We start from the raw sequence: 10,421 nt of genomic DNA, 5'->3' as shown, positions 1-10,421 counted from the left end.
CAAGTGGGAGAAGCACTGATCTGGATTTTTGCTGCTCAGAATGTCCATTGATCAGCAGTATTGACATTACCTAGGACAGTGGTTCTCAACCTTCCTAATGCCGCGACCTTTTAATACAGTTCCTCATGTTGTGGTGACCCCCAATTTCATTGTTACAAATTGAACATAATTTAAGCATAGTGATTAATCACAAAAACAATATATAATTTTATGTGTTTTCCGATGGTCTTAGGCGACCCCTGTGAAAGGTTGTTTGACCCCCAAAGGGATCGCGACCCACAGGTTGAGAAACGCTGACCTAGGAGCTTATTTAAAAAAGAGGACTCAAGCCCCACCCCAGACCCTTCTGAAGCTGAATCTGTATTTTAACATGGTCACTAGGTAATTTATGTGCATATTAAAGTTTGAGAAGCACTGATCTAGAGCAGTTCTCAAATTTTGGTGTATCTCAATTACTTGGGAACTTAATAAAAAGTTTGGGCTTCTATGTTTATTAACTCTCCATGTAACTTTGATACACAACAAAGTTGGAGAACAGCTTTAGATCAGAATTGGCAATTTTTTTTGAATTGCACATTTTATTTTATTTTTCTTTATTGATTAAGGTATTACATATGTGTCCTTATCCCCCCTCCCCCCCCCATATCCCTCGACCCCGCCCCCCTGCTCATGCCCTTATCCCCCTGATGTCTATATCCATTGGTTATGCTTATATGCATGCATACAGGTCCTTTGGTTGATCTCTCCCCCTTACCCCCACCCTCTCCTACCTTCCCTCTGAGGTTTGACGGTCTGATCAATTGCTTCTCTGTCTCTGGATCTGTTTTTGTTCATCCGTTTATGTTCATTATATTCCACAAATGAGTGAGATCATGTGATAATTTTCTTTCTCTGACTGACTTATTTTGCTTAGCTTAATGCTCTCCAGGTCCATCCATGCTGTTGCAAATGGTAGGATTTCCTTCCTTTTTACAGCAGTGTAGTATTCCATTGTGTAGATGTATCACAGTTTTTTAATTCACTCATCTGTTGATGGACACTAAGGCTGTGTCCAAATCTTAGCTATTGTAAATTGTGCTGCTATGAAAAGGGGTGCATATATCCTTTCTGATTGGTGTTTCTAGTTTCTTGGGATATATTCCTAGAAGTGGGATCACAGGGTCAAATGGGAGTTCCACTTTTAATTTTTTGAGGAAACTCCATGCTGTTCTCCACAGTGGCTGCACCAGTCTGCATTCCCACCAGCAGTGCATGGGGGTTCCTTTTTCTCTGCATCTTCGCCAGCACTTGTCATTTGTTGATTTGTTGATGATAGCCATTCTGACAGGTGTGAGATGGTATCTCATTGTCGTTTTTATTTGCATCTTTCGGATGATTAGTGAATTTGAGCATGTTTTCATATGTCTCTTGGCCTTCCTCATGTCCTCTTTCAAAAAGTATTTAGGTCCATTGCCCATTTTTTGTTTGGGTTGTTTATCTTCCTTTTGTTAAGTTATATGAGTAGTTGTTGACAGTTTTTTCTTAAATATACGGGCAGGGTTATATTTCAGTAAAGTATTTACAAAAACAGGCTGTTGGTCAATGAGCCATGGTTTGCCATTCTCAAGGATACTAGTTCACTGAAATTATGACTAGTCAATTTAATTTGCTTTAAAACTTTTATATACAGATATCCTATAACTTTATTAAGAGGCTTCTGGATTATTTTTAGGTGATTGATTAAACAGAAGAAATACATGGGGAAGATGCTATATTCCCATTTACTGGTTTTGCTCTGTCTCTGGTGATTTATGCAAGCCAGTTATCAATCAACAGAGGAAGCATTTGTCTTTGGTGTGTGTTTTCACCATTTGCAATAGTGTTGGTGGTAGCGAGAAAGACCCCAGGTGCTAGCTCAGTGGGGTCAGACTAGACCTGGTTTCAGCAACCTTGGTACTGGAGTTCTGGCTAGGAAAGAATTCAGTATCAAGACTCAAACTGTAAGAGAATGTTTATTTAGAAGGTCACAGAGGTAGAAGTGAGTGATAGAAGAAATGGACTCAGGAAACAAGTTACAGAGGCAAAAAAAAAAAGTCCTTGGAATTTAGGAGAGAGGAAGGTGAAGGGAGGTAATGAGCCTGGGGGAGTAAGAGAGGAGGGAAAGGCTCAGGTGTGCTCCCAGGAGGGAGAGCAGGCGGGGTCTTCCTTCCTAAGGGCTTTTGAGGAGTGATCCCAGGAGAGGATCCCAATAGAGTATTCATCAGCTTTTCAAGTGTGTCCTTTTAGGGTCATTTTCGGAGCCAGGGCAGGGGGTCATTAGTCAATATAGCTGGTCCTGAGGTCACCCTTGGTGTCACTTGTCTGGTTTTGTTGCTTTTCTGGGCCTGGAGCTGAAACACCACTGAGGCCTAGGTGCTACCTCTAGGGGGAAAAGGGCGTCCTGGAGATGAGGGCCCACCCCACAGGTGTCCATTGCTAGGCACCCGGGGCTTTCTGCCTTGACCTGTACTCGGCCCATCCTCCCTGCCCTGCTCATGTCTGTTTAACTGCCTACCGTATTAGGACAGAAGCTTCAGGCTGCTTTTGGAATCTTGAGTTTAAATTTAGTTAAAAGCTCATTACCAGTGACTTTTTTTTTTTTTTAGGCTTCTATTGACTTACTCAGTGGTTCTCAACTCGATATACAGAAGAATTAGCTATGGAACTATTTCTTCAAGCTTAAAAAAGTGCATTATTCCCCCCCCCCCTCCCCCCCCACACACACACATTCTTAGGTGTTTTCTTTTAGCTGAAGTAGCTAAAGACATGGTAGATGAGAAGCACTGAGCCAGGGTGGGTAATCTGTTCACTAGATGCCTCTTCCTGTCTTTGGGCCTTTCTCAATACCCAATGGCTGTATTCTAATGACGCCATTCCATTGGCCTTCCACATGAGTGCTCAGTGCAGCATGTTGAGCAAGCAGATTTTGAGTACAACGGGATAGAGAGCTATATCCTAGCATTTCCTGTTGCCTCTAGCTCAACACCTTTTTGGGTGTTTATTTTTATTTTCTGTGCTTTTTTGTGGAGCCGGAAGCCATTGCCACAAGCACTGTACATAGTCTGCTCCCGGCCATTCTTTGCAGTGGCGGAAGCTCAGCCCTGAGCACCTCCTGCCCACACATTTCCTGTCTCCTCTATCATGTGGAAACCATCTCTTGTGTTTTCTTCTCTTAGCAGCCTATACCTTTGGCCTCTGATCACATCTTTTCATCTTGTGTTTCAAACACTTTTTTAGTCATAGTTGGTTTTGGAGGCCCAGCAAACTAGCACTGGCCGGTTGCTAGAGGCTGGGAGCTGTACACAGACTCAGTGCAACTCTCCTGTCCTCCCTTCTTTAAAAAAAAAAAAGATTTTTTTTTATTGATTTCAGAGAGGAAGGGAGAGGGAGGTGGAGAGAGAGAGAGAGAGAGAGAGAGAGAGAGAGAGAGAGAGAGACATCAACAATGAGAGAGAATTTTTGACCAGCTGCATCCTGCATGCTCTACACTGGGGGTCGAGCCTGCAACCCAGTCATGAGTCCTGACTGGGAATCGAACCATGACTTTCTGGTTCATAGCTCAATGCTCAACCATTGAGCCACACAGGCTGGACTGTCCTCCCTTCTTGGCTTGCAGGTCTGGGCCTCTAAACTAATATCTCAGTGCTATGTAACTTTCTAACTACATTTCATTTTAAAAAATATAACAAATACAGAAAATGGCTTTTTCCTGTGGGGGAAAACAACACTTTCCTGAACAGGGATCTTAGATGAGGGAATGAGAATAGAGGAGGAGGAAGCTTATGAAGAACTAAATAAAAGAATATTTCACTCGCTTACACTGAATTAATAGATGGGCCCAAGCTTATGAAAAACTTATGCCAATTCAATGGAAAAGGGGTATATTTTTAAGCCACCAGAGAGGCATCCTGGTGTTGCAGAATGTACTTTCTTGGTCTGAAGGTGTTGATTCAAGGACCTGTCCTGCCACTTACTTTGTTTTTGAACCTTTTGTCTCAAATTTTGCAGATAATTAGGCACCTAAGCACTAGGCTGCATAGTGCACAGAACAATACAAAAGGTAAGGCAGCCTCTGCTGTCCCGGGTGAGTGCTAACAGTGACCATCTACCATGTCTGACGTGGTACTAAGCATCCTCCTGTTATTTATGTTTCCCTATAACTCCACGAGGCAGGGTGGTGGTATTCTCCATTTTTTGATGAGGAAATAGAAACTCAGTTTGCAGTTGTTAGGGTTTGAATCTTATTTCCTCCTGATTCCAAAGCATTTGGATTAGGCTTTGGATGAGATAAAGTAAGAAGCAGGGGGATAATGATACTTCACAAAGTTGTCCCAATAAAATTTTAGGTAAAGTACCTTGTTAATGTAACTGCTGTATGATCAGTCCTCTCCTAGCATCATCAGAAATGCTGAGAACTGTCCCAGGCATCTTATTTTTCTCCCTCAGCAGCACATCCAGTTTTACTGGCTTTCAGCTGAAGGACTGTGGTGGCCAATGGCAGGCCTTCCTTTTTCCTGGAGGAGAGAGACCTCTCTAGGAGCTCCCATTAGGATCTATTCAGGTCTGCTCTGCCTTATTAAATCCCTGGGATGAACAATTTTGTTATTAAGTTTTTATTAATGAGATGTTCACACATGTCAAGAGTAAAATAAACTCCCATATACCCAACCCTCAGCTTTAACAATTACCAATATTTTACCCCAGTCTAGTTGCAGCGTATTAATAAAGGTCATCTTGGTGAGAGAGCTCAGTCTTTCTGCTACACCATCATTTAGTTAAAAGAATATTTGAGTGCCTGTTCTGTGCCAGGTACGAGAGATACAGAGGTGATCAGAACAGATGGCACGCCTCCCTTTTCTGAGCCTAAAATCCTAGTTGGGATGAGACCCAGTTTGGCATTGGTAGAATCATGTAAGTGGAGTGAAGGAAATAAACAGTAGGATGTGGTCTTAAATGGGGATGGGGAGGGAGCTGCTTAGGCACAGTGGCCAGGAAAGACCTCTGACAGGTGACATTTAGGCTAAGATCTGACAGCTGAGCCATGGGACCAGCCAGTGGGAGTGTGATATTACTTAGCTGCTTCTCATTGCCAGATGATTGAGTAGTAGAGTTTGCATGCGCAAAGAGTATGGCCTCAGGAGACTACTAACCTCAATAACTTTAAAAAATATATATATTTCTATTGAATTCAGAGAGGAAGGGAGAGGGGGAGAGAGAGAAACATCAATGATGAGAGAGAATCATTGATTGGCTGCTTCCTGCATGCCCCACACTGGGGATCGAGCCTGCAACCCTGTCACCTGACTGGGAACCAAACTATGACCACCTGGTTCATAGGTCGATGCTCAACCACTGAACCACGCTGGCCAGGCCTAACTAACATAAACAACTTTTATTGAGGGAGTGCCTCCTAAATGTTCAGGGCTCTGTTTTGCCTAAAATCTGATCCTAAAGGGGGATCAAGTGGGTGCAGAATCACAGAAGAGGAAAGGGAGAATATAAGACACAGGTCTGGGGGTATTCTGCCACCCCGGTCTGCTCCTTCCTCTATGATGGCTGCATCCAGAACCACTGGGACTTGGGTGTCCACAGTTCCGGTGGAAAGCCAGGGGCTCAGAGACCAGTGCTAATGCGAGCTTAGTTCACTGTGATCCCAAGCAAGCCACGTCACCTCTTTCCTCATTTGTGAAAGGGAAGGTGATACTTGGCCTACTGCGTAAGTTTACCAAGAAAATCAAGAGATGTTTGCTTTGCTGTTGTACAGATACAGGATATTCATAAAGATCCTAGATATGGATGTGTCCCACCCATGTCCTTTGGTAGATCACGAATAACTCGGGACAGCAAGGAGAAGAAAGGACACCCTATAGAGGTTGCTAAAAATAGTGTCTCGAAGTCTCCACTGGAATAAAGTCCTTTTTAAGGTCAACCTGGTCTCTTACAATCAAGGCTGCAGTTGCTCACCACCCTCAAACCACATGCCTTCATCCACTTTAACCCTCTGAAGTTCTGCCAGCCTTGTCTTACATTTGTATGCTCTTCTAATAGTTTCCTTTTTCCTTCTCTGTGAATTTTGTGTGGGTGGTTCAGGGAAAGGGTAGACAGGCACTCGCCTCTGCTTCTCGGGAGAGTTTTGGAAGGCTTTGAAAATGGGCGGGGCCTCTCCCCTGGATCCCATTGCCTCTGGAGTGGGAGCATGCCCACATTTCCAGAGCAAACAGGGAGACTGGGTTCCCTCTTCCCGAAGTGGTGGGCCCCCCACCCCTAACCATTTAGGGTATTGGCCTGAGAGGATGGCTGCCCAGAGAAGCTGCCCATGGAGGCTGCTGTAGAGGTCTGGCTTCATGCTTTCAGACTGTGTCCTGCCAGGGGCCAAGGGGGCCCTTCTGAAGGCAGAGAGGCCACCAGAGGGTGGGAAGGAAGATAAGGAACCAGAGTAGCCGGGGTCGGTGCAGTGTGGACTCGGAGGGCAAGGCCCGAGGCCCGGAGTGCTCTGGGAACAGGAGTCCTGGCTTTTGTCAGAAACTTGGCCACAAGCTAGCCAGGGCCTCCTGGTTCTGTAATTACCCTTCATCAGCTCTTCTGGAGCTGGAAGCTGTAGAGGGGACAACAGAAGGCAAGTGATGGTGTAACAGGAAACCCCTGGGTCTCCCATCCAAGTACTAAAAAACTATGGTATGTTTACACAATGGAATACTATGCTGCTGTAAAAAAGAAAGAACTCTTACCATTTGCAACAGCATGGATGGACCTGGAGAGCATTATGCTAAGCGAAATAAGCCAGTCAGAGAAAGATAAATATCACATGATCTCACTCATTTGTGGAATCTAGTGAGCAACATAGAATGATGACCAAAAATAAGATACAGAGACATAGAAGCATGAACAGATTATTGAACCTCAGAGGGAAGGCAGGGGAGGGTGGGTGGGAAGAGATCAACCAATGAACTTGTATGCATATATGCATGACCCATGGACACGGACAATGGGGTGCTGAGGACCTGGGTGAGGCGGTGGGGAGGGACAGGAGCCGGCTGGAAGAGGTTAATGGGGGAAAAAGAGAACCTATGTAATACTTTCAACAATAAAGATTTTTTTTAAAAAAGTACCCATTTACAGAAAAAGACAAAAGAAAAGAAACTCCTGGAGCCATAGTGAAGGGAGCAGTGGCCATCCACTGTGGGAAACAGTGAGACTCAGTGGGCCTTGGAGCCCAGGCTCACGGGTCTGGCTCAGCTAAGGGCAGCCCCGCTTTTACTTCGTTGTGGTGGTCCAGTCTGATCCAGCCCGACTGACCTGTCGCGGGATCACAGTTCATCTTTCTGGGCATTCCCTTATAATCTGAATTTCAGTTTACTAAGCATTTTTACACACATTATCTCTTATGGTCCCTTCAACAACATTGAAGTGGCTTACTTTTTAAATGTTTGATTAATGGAAAAATGGAGACTCGGGAACGTTAAAAGCCCTCGGAGAGAAGGCTAGTGAGGGTAGTGAAGGTTATAGGCAACTGGGTCTCTGGATTCCTGCCTCAGGACTCATCCCCGAAATACAGTAACAAAAACCTCCCTCAAGCAATCACAGTCATTGAGACATCTCATGCCAGGTCCTCACTGGAATGGTAGCTCCTTAAGGACAGAAACTGTGTATTAAAGGGAACAGTACTTTACTGAGATATAACTTACATAGACTGAAATGCACAGATCTTAGGTGTACAGGGTGACACATTTTGGCCTGTGTTACCATCACCCAATCAAGATACAGAACATCCCACCACCCGAGGGATTCGCTGTGCCCCTTTGCAGGCAATCCTCCTACCCCAGAGGCACCCGGTACCCGTGATTCCTTAGCCTGTTCCGGAAGTCATCTATCTGTGTGGTGCAGTAGGGTTTGAACAGAGACTGCATCCCCACCCAGAGCCTCTGGCTTGTAGGCAACGTGAAAACAAGCCCTGTTCTTACTGTTCTCTGAGAGAGACTGACCCCGTGTGGGCTCCCTTGGATGTGGGTGGTTAGAGACCTGCCCAGGGCACAAGCTAAGGAAAGTGAAGGTCTTGGACCCCAGCCCAGACTACTTGATTCGGACTCTGCTCCCCCAGGCAGCAGGCCTGCCCAGTCCCTTTCTCAGGGGTCCCTTTCTCGGGGCCCCTTTCTCAGGGGTCCCTTCCGTGCTCTGGATGAGCAGGCCTGAGGATCCTGGGCAAGGGGTGCCCCCTGCTGCCTGTGGGGCCAGTCCCAGACCTCTCCTTGGGGTGACAGGATTACACAGGCCGGGAGCCCAGTGCAGTAACTGGCAAAGGGCAGGGTCTCCCAGAATAAGTCACCTGCCCTTTATTTTCCTTGGAAAAGAGGTTTTCCTAAGCTTTGAGGGTTTTCTATCCCCAGATTGAACAGATTGAGGAGAAAGAGGCCTCTTTGGTGGAGCGCTGCTGCCCCCAGGTGGATGGCTGAGGACATACCACAGTGCAGAATGTCCAAGTTCCCTGGGTCTTAGGTTCTGGTCTCAGCTTTCAGGCCCCTTGCCCCCTCACGTCCTGAATTCTGGTATTCTGGTCTCTGAGAAGCAGATGTCAGTCAGGACCATAACTCCGGCCTTGCCTGGAATAGAGGTGTTTTTTTTTTTTTTTTTTGAGAACCAGCTCCAGCTGTGCTTGTGGACAGATGTGGCCCCCACACCTCCTAGGGGAAGGTGAGCTGGACTTAAGCGTTGAGGGCCTGTCCTGTATTAAGCAAGGGTTTAATGAGGTGAGATCACGGTTTGATCTTAGGGCTTGGTTCAGAAGGGGGGTGCAGAGGTGGGGCGGGGAGGCCTCTCAGTGATGGGGCGTGCAGCATCTCAGCCTGCTGCTGGGCGGGGCTGCCAGCCCCTCCTGCGTGGGGCCTTCCTGCCGCACCTGTGGTTGGCGGTGTAACGGCCCGGCTGCCTGGCCTCGGCACGTGGCCTAGGGCGATGGTATCTCGAACTCAGTATTTTTAACTCTTCTTTCCAGAGGATGTGGCTTTTGCGGGAGAGCTTCAAAGGGTGCCCTACTTGCCCCTCTCGGCAACCATGACGTCATGGAAATGGGAAGGGGCTGTCCCAAGCCCCCAAACACCTGGAGGGAAGTGGGAGACTTTTTTCCACTTCCTGTCCTACTTCTGGCTACTGACTCACTGTCTGACCTGTTTATTAATTTCAAAATTAATGTGATGCTCAGAGGAAACCTCACGCGTGTGTGTCTGGATGAAACAAAGCCTGCACACCAGGTGGCCTTACACAGAGGCAGGGCCTGTGGTCCTGTGTCGGGTCCTCACCAACCAGTAGAGTTATTAACAGAAAGACCGCAGCTGGCTCCCCCTGGCCCACCCATTGCCCCCGGAGATAGATTGGAGAAGGGGCGTTAAGATGAGACGTGGAGAATGAGAGGTGGAGTGGTAATGGGACCTTCAGCCCTGGACGTTGGCCCGGCTGCTCATTGACCGGAGCGCTGACGCTGGATGCCCCGTTGCCTTCCCAGAGTCACCACCCGCCAGGATGTATTAGCCGAGTGCCGTGGGGGCTGCACTGGCCAAGGGCCCTCCCTGAGGTTTTACTTTCCCTGGTAGCTCTTGACAGGTTGCTCTTGGCAAATCCGTGAAACAGGCCACCCCCTCTATCCATCCCCCCCTTCCCTTCTCTCTCTCTCTCTCTTTTTTAAAAATATGTTTTATTGATTTTTTACAGAGAGGTAGGAAGAGGGATAGAGAGAGAAACATCGATCAGCTGCCTCCTGCATGCCCCCCCCCCCCCCCACTGGGGATGTGCCCACAACCAAGGCACATGCCCTTGACCGGAATCGAACCTGGTACCTTTCAGTCCGCAGGCCGACACTCTATTCACTGAGCCAAACCGGTCAGGACCCCCCTTCCCTTCTCGTATGCTCCCCCTCTAACTTGGCTCCCTCCCAAGTACCCAATCACACTAATTGTTTATTTGTCCTTTTGCTGGTTAAGTGTATATTGAGCACGCGTTGTGAGCCAGGCACTGTGCTGGGTGTTGCAGACACAGGGGTGAACGAGGTGCACTTCCCATCCAAAGTGCTCACAGGCCAGTGGCATTTCTTGCCGAGATGTTGCCTGAAAAGGTGATATCTGTAAAGGGCTTTCCATGGAACCGTAGGGGAGTTGAATTTTATGGGCAAACCAAGACGATAAACAATCAAGACGTAGGTGGCTGCCTCTCCAGGGGTGGGTCACGGCAGAGGTGTTCCTGGGGCACATACTCGCTTAGTCTGCCCTTCTCCTGACTGGACTGTGATTCTGACTGTCCTCAGTGGGCAGGTCTCTGCGTGAAGTGTCAGAGGATCTGACTCTTAGGCCTGAATTCACGAGAAGCCATTTGGTCCATTCTTCTGCCTCCAGGGCTGGCCTGAGGGGAAGCCTTTA

General features: G+C 47.3%; 1 long non-coding RNA gene across 1 annotated transcript in view; it reads left to right on the top strand.

Moving 5' to 3' along the window:
• Positions 1-10,421, top strand: part of LOC308528750 — an 852,227-nt gene that overhangs the window by 232,889 nt on the left and 608,917 nt on the right. The gene's annotated exons all lie outside the window — the stretch shown is intronic.

Source organism: Myotis nattereri (assembly GCF_964212035.1).
Source record: "Myotis nattereri genome assembly, chromosome: 1".
Taxonomy (NCBI): Eukaryota; Metazoa; Chordata; class Mammalia; order Chiroptera; family Vespertilionidae; genus Myotis; species Myotis nattereri.
The sequence above is the reverse complement of the archived record's forward strand: the minus strand, read 5'-3'. Positions and strand labels throughout refer to the sequence as shown.